General features: G+C 41.5%; 1 protein-coding gene across 2 annotated transcripts in view; it reads left to right on the forward strand.

Annotated features, from left to right (window-relative positions):
• Positions 1–6,361: 6,361 nt before the first annotated feature.
• Filip1 (filamin A interacting protein 1) overlaps positions 6,362–14,276 on the forward strand; it is a 152,493-nt gene continuing 144,578 nt past the window's right edge. For both annotated transcript variants that reach the window (XM_013346424.2, XM_005347572.3), the window contains exon 1: positions 6,362–6,710. The gene's annotated coding sequence lies outside the window, so the exon portion shown is untranslated. The remainder of the gene's footprint in view (positions 6,711–14,276) is intronic.

Consider the following 14,276-nt stretch of genomic DNA (forward strand, 5'->3'; position numbering starts at 1 on the left):
AAAAAAAAAAAAAAAAAAAAAAAAAAAAAAAAAAAAAAGAAACCTAACTAAGACACTAGGTCATATCTGGTTCTCTCCTTCTATTATGTGGGTTCAGGGAATGAAACTCAGGTTGTCCAGCTGATATCAAGTGCCTTTACCCCCGAGCTACCTCCCTGGCCCTAAGGGTCTGCAGTGCCTTTTAAAATCATTTAATTTTTTTATATGTATGAGTGTTTTGGTTACATTCATGTATGTGCACCACACGTATTCCTAGTGCTCATATAAATCAGAAGAGAGAGTCAGATCTCCTGAAACTGGAGCTACAGATGGTTGTTAGTTGCTGTGTAACCTGGACCTCTGGAAGAATAGCCAGTGTTCATAACCTCTGAGCCATCTCTCCAGCCCTAATTTCCATTAAATCCTAGTAGAACTGTAACCAGATTAGTAGAAAATAGAAAACCTGATTATATCCAGTAAAAACAGCATCAATCAGACCCCAAATAAATAAATATAAATTCCTCTCTGGTGCTTTTTCTGTTTTTATTTTTCTTGTTGTAGTCTCTGTCTTTGTAAAGTTTTGGTTATGAACAAATAACTCATAAACATTTAAAAACTTTTATCTAATCACAGACCCAAAGTGTGTTTTTAAAAGACAATCTTAGAATTTCACTACACAGTAAATTTGTTCATTACTAAGCTGCCGTGAATTGCTCTTTTTAGAGAATGTGCTAAACAGTTTATACCTACAGCATTTAAAAATAGGCTTTCATTTTTATTTTATTTACTCTAGGAATCATTTCTTGCCAGCCCAATTTTCTCTTCTTTGGTATTCAACAGAATTGTAATTACAATGGGACTTTATTTTACTATGCTCATCATGAAATTATCTCATTTTCTGTCTTCAAAACTATGGGATTTTGAATGTATTTATTTTTTCTTTTCTTTTCTTTCCTTTTCCTTTTCTTTTTCTTTCTTCTTTTCTTCTTCTTTTTTTTTTTGAGACAGGATTTCTCTATATCTTTGGAGCCTATCCTGGAACTAGCTCTTGTAGACCAGGTTGGCCTTGAACTCACAGAGATCTGCCTGCCTCTGCCTCCCTAGTACTGGGATTAAAGGTATGCACCACCACAGCCTGGCTTAAATGTATTTCTTTAGGGCCATAACTCAGGATAGAACACTTGCCTCACATAGGTAAGGCCCTGGATTCATGCCCCTAGTACCACAAAACAAAACAAAGCAAAACATGCTTTTTTTTCAATAGTTTATGCACTCAAAGATAATAAAGTCCATATGGTTTAGTGGTCAGATATCAAGTAAGTAATTACTGTATTTACTTTAATTATCGAACAGAGGAGGTAGCTATACATTTTCAGAACCATATTCTCTGACTTAAGTTCTGGTTCTACTATTTAATGAGCAGTTTGTGACCTTGGCTTACTTACTTTATGTCCATGCACGCAGGTTTCTTTATGTACCAATTGTAGGTAATCGTTCTTACATTTTATGGTTGCTATGAGAATTAAGCAAGTCAATATATGTCAAGTTCTCAGAACTTCTCAGCTTACAGCAAGCTTTCAATAGATGATCATTTTCTTTTTTTTTTTTTTTTGCTTTTAGAAATAAAACATTCTCTTTTTGATGATGATGGTGTGTGTGTGTGTGTGTGTGTGTAGGTCAGAAGAGGGAGCTGGATCTCCTGGAGCTGGAGTTAAGGAAAGGTGGTGTTGAGATGCCTGATCCTGAGAACAGGACTCTGGTCCTCTGAAAGAATAGCAAATGCTTTTTTATATGACCCAGGACCACTGGCCCAGGGGTGGCATCTTTCTTGGTGGGCTGGACCTTCCTACATCAATGAACATAGTCAAGACAGCTGTCCACAGACATGCCTACAGGCTACCTTTGTCTAGGAAGTCCCTCACTGAGGTTTTTTTGTTCCCCCAGGTGGTTCTAGACATGGTTCGGGAGAATTGTCTGTATTCTGTCAATCATGTTTTGAATAAACACTGATTGGCCAGGCAGGAAGTATAGGCAGGTTAACCATACAGGAAGTAGAGGTGGGGCGATGAGAACAGAATTCTGAGAAGGAGGAAGTCAATTCCCCCCATTCCAGCCCAGACCACCGAGAAGCAAGATGTAACCTGCCTGGCTGAAAGGCACCGAACCATGTGGCTAACATAGATAAGAATAATGGCTTAATATAAGTTACAAGAGCTAATAAGAAGACTGAGCTAATGGGCCAATCAGTTTTATAACTTATGGAGATCTCTGTGTCATTTTCTTTGGGGCTTGCTGGATGTGGGGTATCAGGCAGGACAACAAGCCAGCCCCTCATGTTACATAGACCATGCCATGACTACGATGTTTTTGTTTGTATCATGAAATCTATTGTTTTTGTAGCAAATTTTTAAAAAAATTAAAAATGTTCAATTCACAATTTGGAGTTTCTTCTTATCATTTTATTTATTATTATTATTATTATTATTATTTTGTTGTTGTTTTTAGACAAATATCAGGTAGCCTTGCCTGGCTTCAAACTTAGTATGTGGCTAACGTTGGTCTTGAATTCCTTATCCTACTGCCTTAGCCTTCCAAGTGCTGGGGTGACAGTCATGTGCTATAACACTTGACTTTTTTTCTCCACGTTTGTTTGTTTCTAATGAGTTGAGTGTGCAGAGTCTAGAAGCACTTTCTGTATGCTCTAAAGATTCCTTTTTCTTTTAAAAAAATCCTAATATGTTAACTTGCTCATCCCATCATTCTTATGTTAGTGAATGGTGTTTGAATATTCAGCAAGGAACAACAAAAATTATTCTATGCTACTCATAAGCTTATACTTAAATCTCAGAGTTGAGCACTGAATATCAACAGGGCATATCTGTATGGATAATTGATCGTGATACCTCTCCAGTCCTGGTCATTGCCAGTGTAAACATCATGCCAGTTGTTCACTAATATATTGAAGAATGTAATAACTTTTTGCTTTTGAAAGTCTCTAAATCACTATGGTTTTTAAAATAAACAAGAGAAGAGATTTGGTCTCAGAAACGGATTTAGAGAGAGTCTGTTGACAGATATTTCATTCTCTTGCCTTTTCTCCAAATGATAGCAATCTATGAAAAAAAAAAAAAACCTTCCTCATGACTCATAGCTGAAGTTGGGAAATTGAGCTTACTTTTCCAGAGGTTCCCAGAGAGATCACCCTGAAGACTGTGGGAAAGGATGTAGCCAAATGGTCATATATGAACAATATGTGCTGAATCTCAGTTCCTCGTTGACAAATCACAAATTTCTAGTAGTTTTTAGTGGCAAGCTTCCTCTGTGGATTATGTAGGAAATACTTTATTTAGGCTGAATAATTGTTCCTGAGGGAGAAGCCTTCAAAATGTCTTGCACGCACACACACACACACACACACACACACACACACACACACAGAAAGAGCCAGAGCCAGATAGAGACAGAGACACAGAGAAAGACAGAGAGACAGAGATACAGAGACAGATAGAGACAGACACAGACATACATACAGACAGACAGAGATAGACCATGAGCAGAGACTGTAGAATACTAATCAGTTATGTTCACATGTCTAGTATAACTAAGAACAACAGTTCAGTTAGTTTGGTGTGGTGACTCACGCCTCCCCTCTTAGCTCTTGGAAGCCCAGGAGGCAGAGGCAGGCAGAGCTCTGTGAGTTGGAGGCCAGCCTGGTTTACATGTCCAGAATAGTCTGTCACAGGAGAAAACAAGCAAACAAACAAAAACCATGCTTCTAAAGGTAGCAACAGTATCTGACTATAAGCCACATCCTGTGTGATCTTGCTAATTACCACATTGTTTGAACCTAATGGCACTAGTGGCCAGCTCACCAAAGGCTAAAGTAAATAATAGCAGGGGATTCACTTTCCATAACACAAAACAAAAACCGAAAACTCTTTCTGGATATTTGCAGCAGGAATAACCTCATTTTTCTTTAGGTGGAATAATCTAGGCTGCTAAAGGAACAGTGGGTTGTTTCCTCTCTTCTTTGCTGTGCTGCAGATTGGAACCGTCCATAAAGAAACTCTGTAGAGGTGAAATGATACATTCCCAGAATTCTCTTTGGTGGTTTTCAACTTGGAACTGTTGTGTGTGGTATGGATGCTAGGAGTGTGTGTACTTTTCAAACTTTTCTCAGCCTTTGTAGTAATGATGATGATGACGATGCCAGGTTGTATGCATTTTTGGAGTTATCCATGCCTTTGTGATAATAATAACAACAACAGCAACAATGCAACCAATACTCTCCTGATGGTTCTGAACCATCCATAGCTCACTCAAGTGCTTTCCCTCTGTATCAGAACCACTTTCAGGGACTGTGAATAGTCAGACCTTCCATGGTAGGGACTGTGAATGAAGTATCCATCATTGTTCTGTAAGACACAGCTAACCGCACATAAAAGTTTAATAGCAGTTTTTCCGTTGAAACATTTATTTATTGTTAATGTATGCGCGTGTGCCAGGGCACATGAGTAGAGGTCAGAGGGCACCTTTGTGTGTTCCTTCCATCTTTCTGGGAGTTTTATGGTGTCAGGCTCTATACTTTTCCTGCCAAACCATCTCACCTTTGTGCGTGCTCTCTCTCTTCCATTCTCTCTCCCCCTAAATTAAGGTTAGCTCAGACCTAGAAAAACCGAGCCTAAACAAATGACGTTTTGTGTGCATTTAGTAGTCAATAAATTAAGTAGTAAATAAATTAAATTGATGTATTATCTGTGTGCTGCCAGGATGGGGTAACTGGGCTGTTTTCTGGTGGGTGGAGATGGAGGTAACAGTTAACCTTGGAGATGAGGTTAAGAATGAGGACACCTCCATGCCATATTCATGGTCTGCTAAGTAAAGTGGCATGCTTTTCCAGATGGACAGCAGGGTAACTTAGCAAAGAAGGCATGGACTGTGCAGTGCGACTGTTAAATATAGCGCCTCCGTCTTTGTGTGTCTCTCTTGTCCATCTTTAGTTGTCGCGTCAAAAAGAAGGCATCTTTATTTTTTTACTTTACTTGGAAATACTCCCAGGTTACCTTGAACTTGCTGCGTGAACTTCTTATCTTCCTGCCTCCTCCTGTTTATCTTCTTTTTTTTTGTTTTGTTTGGTTTGGCTTTTGGTTTTTGAGACACGGTTTCTCTGTGTAACTGTTGTTCTGCCTGTCCTGGAACTTGTTTTGCAGTTCAGGCTGGCCACAAACTCACAGAATCCACCTGTCTCTGCCTCCCAAGTGCTGGAATCACAGGTGGCTGAGCCACCGTTGCCTGGCTTATCTTCATCTTGTTTTATTTTATTTTGTTGAGACAGGATGTCCCTGTATAGCCCAGGCTGTCTCAAACTCCGGATCCTCCCACTTCAGCTCCCTGAGGTTAGTATCATAGACACATTCCCCTGAACCTAGTTTAAAAGCAAGGTTATTATTAAAATGATGAATTGATTTTGGTACTAGAGTCAACATTTAAAGGGATATTGCTGAGATTTTTTTTGTCAGGGCAGTATTTTCGGAAGGCTCTCGGCAGCCCCTAGCTGGCATTAATTTCCTGTATGTGCTTAGTAAATCAGAGGACTAAGCACACATTCTCATGGGTCTGAAGCTCGGCAGATTTATACTTTTCCATGATACAGAACGATGTTTAAGCTGGAGCTGTTTCCTCGCTGGCTTTGGAGAATGGAGGGTTAATGATGACTCAAACTTGACAGCCAGGAGCAATGTCTCAAGTCCTGGTGTTGCTGAGGTGTTTGCTGCCATGTGCTGCTTTGAATGAATGACTTGAGTCGGAATAGTAAGAGTTTCCTTCCTGACTTGACTTCTTGCAGAATCCTAGTGCTGTCGACATTCCTTTACGGTAGCCTTATTTGAAAAGCCCTCATATTTGCAGCAGGGCAGGTCTTTTAAGAGTAAGTGATCGAGCTATAAATGTAACTCTCCAATGATGAAAGCTGCTTGGAAATGATCTCTGTGAATCTTCTCAACCGCTGTAGCGCACTATTAGATGCATTTAAAAAAAATCACAACACTTATCTAAGAGTCTAATTGAGTAGAATATTGCCTTGGGAAATTGCTCTGCCTAAGACAACTGCCGCTCTGTTTCTGTTCAGATTAAAAAGCCCAAGTCCCACTTCGCTGTCTGCAAACAGTAATTACCTCTGTGAAATGAGCAGAGGTCCTTAAAAGGGTCTGCCGGCTTCCTGGGATCCTTCCGGGGTGAGCGGGATGCGGGGCTGATAACCCAGCTGCCTAGGAACTGAGCAGGGCCGGCTGCAAACTCCTCAGCTGTTGACAGGCTGGCCTCGCTGAGAACACTGGTTAAATATAGCACGCGCAGCTCAGCGCCCCAACAAAGTCACCGCGCTGACAGTGTGCGGGAGCCGCGGGAGGAGAAACCTAATCTCAGAGCCCAACAACACCTAGCAACAGTTGAAAAAAACTTTGAAACAAAAGTCGGGGTGGGAGATAGGCGGCTTCCAATTCCTGCTGATCCCGACTGTTGAAGGAGAAGCTGCAGCTACTCCGTGCCGTTTCCTGTATGACTTCAGCTACTGGCTAGTCCCAGCAGAGTGGGAAAAGCGTTTTCCCCAGTCTTCTTTTGGGCCGGCTAGTTTTCCGGGACCCACTGTTGGGCTGTGGGACAAACCACTGGGTTCGTCAAGGGATAAGCCCTCCGAGAAAGGACACTTCTTTGGTTAAAGGAGCCGCCAGCAGGTAAGACCCCCCCTTCACCCCAAGAATACATTTACTCTGTTAAATCTGTTTCCACAAGAATTCTACTTTGTCTCTTGCTTGGACTTCTCTTGTTCTGTGATGGGAGAGCACGTGTAGGGATTTTAGAATCTGTGTGAATTATTAAAAAGAAATCAGAAACTTCTCTTTTTCACAGTTATACTGAGTTCCTTTTAAACACAGCATTCTGTGATGTCTTAATAGCCGTCAAGCTAGCCCTGCTGAGTGAGTCGTGTTCTTGCAGGTAATAGGAATATGATGAACTCCTCTCACAGCCAGGGTGGCTAAACCACAGAGGGGACATTTCCTCGCGGGTGAAATAGCTTTTATTTATTGAAAATAGCCGAGCAGCTTGTGTGGTAACTGAGGAAAATCCTGTCTGGTGTCCCTGTTGCTGCGCTGTTGACCCGCTTCCTTGCTCCTTGCGCCGCTGGGGTTTGCCGGATTCTCTGATGGCAGGGACACCTTGTGCTGGGTCTGACCTCATTTGCCTGCAGTTGCTCAGATGTATCTGACTCGCGCAAAATGTGCCCGCTGCTGATTCACTGCTTGTGCAACAGTTGAATATTCAGGAGGATGTTGCGTTAATTGATTAAAGGGAGTGATTGCTTTTGTGCGGACACAGTGGATTCTGCTTTAAGAAACTTAGACCGAAGTTCTTTAGGGGGAAAAAAAAATCCTTCCATAAGCTGCTTGGGTGTAAGAGCGCATTTCGAGCAGTGTGAGGGAAGCTCGGTATCCTTTGAGGGTGTGTTGTCTCCCCGTTCGTGAGGTGACATGCGCCTTAATCGGAATTGCCTACAGTGGACAAGTTCACACTCAGTCTCTCAGCTTGTGGCTACAAATGGCTGATCTAATCAATACTGATTTTTGGTTGTCTATAGTTGGGGTTGAATTTGCCTAAGAAGATGAATTATTTCTTCAAATAATCCAGAGAGGTTGGATGTATAAACCTAAGGACAATATCAAAGAAAGCCCTGAAGAACATTTTTTTCAAAGAAATTATTTGAACACTAGTCGTGGAGACTCACACCAGCAATCCAGCACTAGGGGAGACTGAGGCAGGAAGATTGCTGTGAATTCAAAGCAAACCTCAGCTCCATAGTAAGTTTTAGCCCAGCCTGGGCTACAGAGTGAGACTCCGCCTTTAAAGCAAGGCAAAACAAAACAAAAAACCCATTTATGTCATGAGAAAAAAAAGAATTTCCATTAGCCAGTTTGGAAATTTTTTTCTTTGACAAATGAGCATATGTAAGCCTTTTTGGTAAATGTTCCTATTCTAAGAATAGTCGATTGATGATCATACAGTTTGTGTTTAGGAAAAAGAAAAAAATGCTGTTGTTTCAATCTACACCAGGCTACATGGTTCTGATGATGTGATTAGTTTGCAAAGTAAAAGAAGCTAATCCAATATAGTCAACATATACAAATAATAGTGAGTGTGCATGCATGGCCTGCGGGTCAGAGAGGAAACCCGTGGTACTTTGCTGGAGATGAAATATCTTTGTCTTGGAAGACGCGTGAAAAGTCAGGACTAGATGCTCTGCATTTTTCTTGTTTAATCCCAGGAAGGGTCACATTGCTGGCTTCCACATATCTCAGGAAGGCCGGAATCTACCACTGGTTGGAGGCATTCGATTTTCTCTGGAGTCAGCGAGACAGTTTTTAGATAACAGCACAGGGCTTGACCCTGAGTGAAGGCCAGGTCTGCTGAAGTGGAGTTTTGAGTATCATGAATTGTTTTCATGGTTCCAAGTTTCCCCTTGAGAATTAAGAGGTGCTAAGTTAAACCACGTGGTTGCCTCCACTGCCTGAACAAAAATCGCCCTCCATGAGTACACGGATCCATCCCTGATTCATTCAAGTGTGTGTGTGTGTGTGTGTGTGTGTGTGTGTGCTGTTTTGGAGTGGCCCCTCTTGCCTTTCTCTATAAGAGCATATAAGAGCGGTAGGACGCCATTGCTGTTCTCTTTGGCTCTTGTCTGGATATGCTACCCACCCACTGTCAGCCTTATTACCATGCAGACCACAACGCTGGTGATCAAGGACTAACTTTCCACTTGGTTGTGCTTGTCGGTCTACACTTTGATTATCCAGGGGGGACTCCTTGTTGCTGCCAACCACTGAGACTGGGCATTTAAAAAAAACCCTTCCATCATCTGGCAGCTACTTAACTTCTCCAGTTTCATTCCCACTACTCAACAGCAAAGTCCCTTGGCTTCGGGTACTTCAGGTTATGGACCATTCTTCAGACAAAAACAGTGGCTACTTTAAGACCTTGCCACTCCTCCGTTCACCTTGCTTGGGACACACTCTGCTCCAGTAGAGACGGTGTTTATCCTTTCAGATGCAGACTATCCCCTCCCATCTTCACAGAGATTCCGGAAGTGGCTCCTCAGTTTGACCCCCCCACCCCGCCCCAGCGCGAATGCTGTTTATGTTAGGGCTCTTCATGGTAGGCGTGACCTCATTAAAGCTGGGATTGTTCTGTAAAATCTTCTGGGTAGTTCTGGAGCTTCTTGGCCCCATGGACACTGAGGACAATCTAGTAACTTCTTAGGTTCCAGATTTCTAATGATGAGTATGTGAGGATGTATTAAATCAAGAAACCTACTAGAAGTATGGCTGATAGTGCTTTACCTAAAATTTTTCTCAATAAAAAAGCTTGATATTTTACTAATTTTAACTGTGTTTACACGTCTGACTGTAGAGCTGTTATTGCATGCCTCACAAATGATACGAAAAAGACATGTATCCACCTCCTTCAGGTATGGGAACCCAGACTTCTAAACCTCTAAATTCTGTAACTCATAGTTTTTAAAATCATCTTTTAGGGACAAACTTCTTATATGGGTACATTTGGTCAGTTTATTTAAATCATGACTCTTTCTACTTATGAGTCATGAATTAAAATCTTGCCATGAACAATAAAACACTTAAAATATCATGGTCATTTTGGAGATCTTCTCCCTAGGTATAGAGAACACAGATGTTTGTTGGTGCTACTTTCAATCACCCATGAGACCTGCAGCCTGAGAGACAGCAAGAACATAAAAGGCCTTTGAGGCTATTTTCTCTGTGTTCACCAAAACAAAAGCATTGTCTTTATATTCTGAAGTGGGTTCCTACTGGGATTTGTGAAATAATTAATATATTCATTAAGCAATGGTTTCCTCATGGTTTATAGTTTTTAATTATGAAATGTTGGGGTCTATACATTCTAAGTATTATACATTGCGGTTTTCATTTTAGATGGACATTTCTCTTTAAAATGCTTTTATTTTTATTGTTTGTGTGTGTGTGTGTGTGTGTGTGTGCGTGCGCGCGTGTGCGCGTGCGCAGGCGCCTGGTAAGGTCAGATATAGCGCTCCATAGGAGTTAGAGTTGCAGGCCACCATGAGCTGCCTGACTCTGGAGCTCAGAATTGAACTCAGATCCAATGCAAGAGAAATAGGTTATCTTCCCCAGGTTTATTTATTTTGGTTTATGTGTATGTGTTTGTATCTGTGTGCCTGTATGCCATATGTGTGATGATGACTGAGAAGGCCAGAGATGGCATTTGATTCCATGGAGCCCTGAGCTGTACACCATGATTATTAGGTGTTGGGAAATGAACTCTTCAAGAGCAGGGAGCACTTTTACCCACAGTGCCTTCTCTCCAGTTTTGTGAAGATTATTTAAAAATAAAAAAGATAATAAAATGTATAATAGGTGCCTCAGACTTAGGTTAGGGTACTATAGAGTTTAATCGACACTTTACTTACTTCCCTAACTTTATGTTTTTAAATAGAAAGCCATGGGTCTGGTGGGCAAGCTTATGTTACTATAAACCTTAACAAAAATGCTCAAGAGAAAAATCATGGGTAACAACTTAGAAAAATGATATAAAATCTACATTATAAATTAATTTATATGGTATTTTGATACTTGTCAACAAAATAAAAGATCAGCTAAAGAAATAATATTTGTTCCCTTGAATCTGATTGAAGTTCTAGCAGTAAAGATAGAGTCATGGAAGAGGGGTCAAGTATATCAAGTAATAGACAAGGCTGGTGACCCGGACTCAGGTTTCAACTCTCTGTGGCCTTGGACAGATTCCCTGTGCTTTGGCTTCCTTACCTGAGTGTTACAGTGTTTTGTCGTCATTGTGTTGTTTGAAGATTAACCAGCTACTGGCATAGGCATGTGCTTGATATGTTGTCCAGTCCATTCAGTCTCACCTCTACGGTCACACTTAAGTGTGATTGTCAGTTCTAATCCTAGTTGCACACAAAGTCCTCGGATGGTTCATAAACTGCTGCTCACCATTGTAAGCAAGAGAGGGTTCATTCTTTATGTCGGAATCCGGGTTGGGACATTGTAGTGCTGCTGGGCGCCCTAAGCAGACAGTCTGAACAGCAGCCAATAATTGCAGATGGAATTTAGGCTGCAACCCTCACCCCCACCCCTGTTATCACTCAGCAGTCCTGTGTCTTCTAGAAGCATTACTAAAAAGGTTAAGAAATCACCCACAGGATAGGCTGTTCTTGTTTCTATATTTGCACTTGGAGATAAAATGTCTTTATACTTAGGGCTTGGCTGACTCTTCCCCAGCCAGCTACACTGGGTAATACAGAGCCATGCCGACTTCCATAGAGGGGATGATATTGAGTATATTATTCTCTACTTCTTCCCTCTGATGATTTGTTTTGTTTCACTAACTTAGTAACCGATAAAGTGAAAAGACCAAAAAAGGTCATCTCAGGCTAACATCATCCTTACCGAATAGAAATGAATTCCTGCTATTCATTGCTCTTAATCCTAGTCAGTCTTAAAAATGACAAGAAAATCAGCCACAAGACAAACAATAACGGTTTCACATCACAAAGATGCTTATGCATATGCTGTATACACCTAATTTAACAAAATATAGGAAGCATTTTGATGGGGGGCTTGTAAATAGTTATAGTAGCAGTAAACTTTGTGTGGGTGACTACGGTTTAGACTTGTCGATTCTATTTCATTTCTGTAAACTTACAAGAGGAGTCTGTAAGCTGAGTTTGAGAACTCTCATTCTCCAGTGAAAACCTGCTTGTGGAAAAGAAGAGAAGGAAGGATGGAAATAGATAGATAGATAGATAGATAGATAGATAGATAGATAGATAGATGATAGGAGAGAGAGAGAAGCCCTTTTTTTGGCTTTGCAGATTCACTGCAGAGGCTTTAAGACCAAAATATAGGAACTTTAGGCAAGCATACTGAAGTATATTATTTTTTCCTTAAATGGTCAGTTTTACTCTTTCCCTAGTAAGAAAGAGAAAGGCTGTTGGCAGAGTGCAACTGTCTCTGGTAGTAGCTGGGGCAGTTTGATTTCAAAGGCCAGGCATCCTTGTGGCAGAACTCAGGAGGAAAGTCAAACATGAATTGAGTTGTTTTACTGTTAAACCTCTGATTGACAATGCGAGAAACTCTGGACCCAGATGAGACTACTCCAGCACCCCATGCTCCCCATCCCTGAGGGCCTTGTTTAAGCCACCGCGACACCAAGGCATGGGGTAGGTTTGTGTCGCTTTTCCTTTTTGGGAAATGGTGTCAGTGTGCAATACTGGGTGATTTATATGTTTCTGGGGCCGGTGAAGGACAAACCAACGGGTATTTTAAAGCTAGGACAGACTTTATCTCAAGTAATTTGCCTTTAATGGAGCCCTTAAGGTGAAAGATTTTTCTGGGTTGAGTTTCTCTTTGTCTCAACATGGTGAAAATCATGCTTCCTGCTTTGTGGCTGAGGATTTTAAATGTCTACGCTTAGGAATAGTTGGTCTTTCTTTTGTCGTCATTGTTAGCGTGCTCCTCCCAGGTATGACAAATAAATCATCTACCCCTTACTTTTGTAAAGAAAATCCATAGAAAAGCCGTGGAATGAACATAGGAGGACTGGTTAAACGCGTTCTTTAAAATAGTAATTTTCTAAAGATCTGACACCAGAAGATGATTTGATTGAGAGCAGTAGATTGCTGACATCACCAACACAATCAGGTTATGGCTAACTTATCTTGTGTATCTGCAAGACTTTCGCAAACATAACCCCCCCCCCCCCAGACGCTCATGAGTCACAGGCAATATAGTAATAGGGATAAATTAACTTTCTTTTTCTTTAATACACTTATGTCTCAACTAACTCACTTTTGAGCTTTCTGCTTGGGCTGGAGTGCTACAGAACAACAGGAAAGGAAGAGGCATTGCTGAGTTCATAATGCTATTTCAGTGTGGCAGTAGACGCACATGAGGAAATGACACCCAGGGCCTGCGTCTGGAGCCTGCAGTTACTGTGACGACAACACACACTAAAATGAAAACAAAGATGGCCTGGCTCCCCAGCCCAGCCAGCAGGTTCTGCCAGCCTCACCGTTTCCCTCGTTATTCTATAAGTCTCGAAAAGCGACACCGGAGGTATTTAGGGCTCTTAGGGCTCCATTAGCTGTTAGGTAAGGGACCCACACATGAAGAGCAGCCTGGTATTTGGATCATGTAAGCTTGGTGTTCACATGCTGTCTCTTTAGGCATCGTCTGCTGGTTTGGGCACCACCAAACGGAATGCTTGATTCGCAACGCGACCTGTTGCTTGTTCTGCTGGCTGTGTTTGTGGTGTTTACTCCTTAGGGTGTTCCCCAACCTTGTTAAGACATTCTGACCTTCAAAACTCTGCCCATTCAACAGACCATTACCCAGCATAACAGGAATTTACCAGGAACTTGGACACTTAAGCCCCAAGTCTTGATACATAATATAAAGATATCAATAGCTATATGTATTTCCATTTACATACAATTGTGTGTGATATATGCAAATGATGTTAATAACAGCCAGTCTACACTCCAGTGCTTTGTGCTAGGCAGTATGCCAGCATATCCTGTAAATGACTTTATTTTCTTCTCATAGCAACTCTATGATGACACCCTTCATTGGAGTTTGAACTCGGCCTCAACATACTAGAAAAATGATCTACCACTTTTAGCCCTATCTCATAGGAAAATAAGATTTCTACATGCTAATTAATTTGTCCAGTGGCAGATATAAAATCCAAAGTCAGGGGATTTGACCATATTTATGCCTTATTCTCAACCTTATTTTGTTTTTGAAATTCAGGAAGTGGCTCAAGGAGTAATCCCTGCCCCCAGTAGCTGAGCCGTGTTTACGGGAGAGTATAGAATTCAACACTAAAGGGCTCTGCTGTGCCTGTGGATACAGAATGTTCACCGAAGACAAAGAATAAACAGACTGAAGGGACTTTTCCCAGGGTTCCCAAAAGGCCTCAATGGCCAGTGAAGTCTGACAACCCAGCAAGATGTAGAAGAGCTGGGGCACAGAGTGCAGTACCAAGTCTAGTGACTGATTGTTTTTCAAGACAATTTGGGTGAAGGGTGTCAACTGGCAGTGGGCTGTCCCATCAAAACCAAAGACAAAACAAAGTAGAACGAGCCGGGCGGTGGTGGCGCACGCCTTTAATCCCAGCACTTGGGAGGCAGAGGCAGGCGGATCTCTGTGAGTTCGAGACCAGCCTGGTCTACA

This window comes from Microtus ochrogaster, chromosome 5 (assembly GCF_000317375.1).
Source record: "Microtus ochrogaster isolate Prairie Vole_2 chromosome 5, MicOch1.0, whole genome shotgun sequence".
Lineage (NCBI taxonomy): Eukaryota > Metazoa > Chordata > Mammalia > Rodentia > Cricetidae > Microtus > Microtus ochrogaster.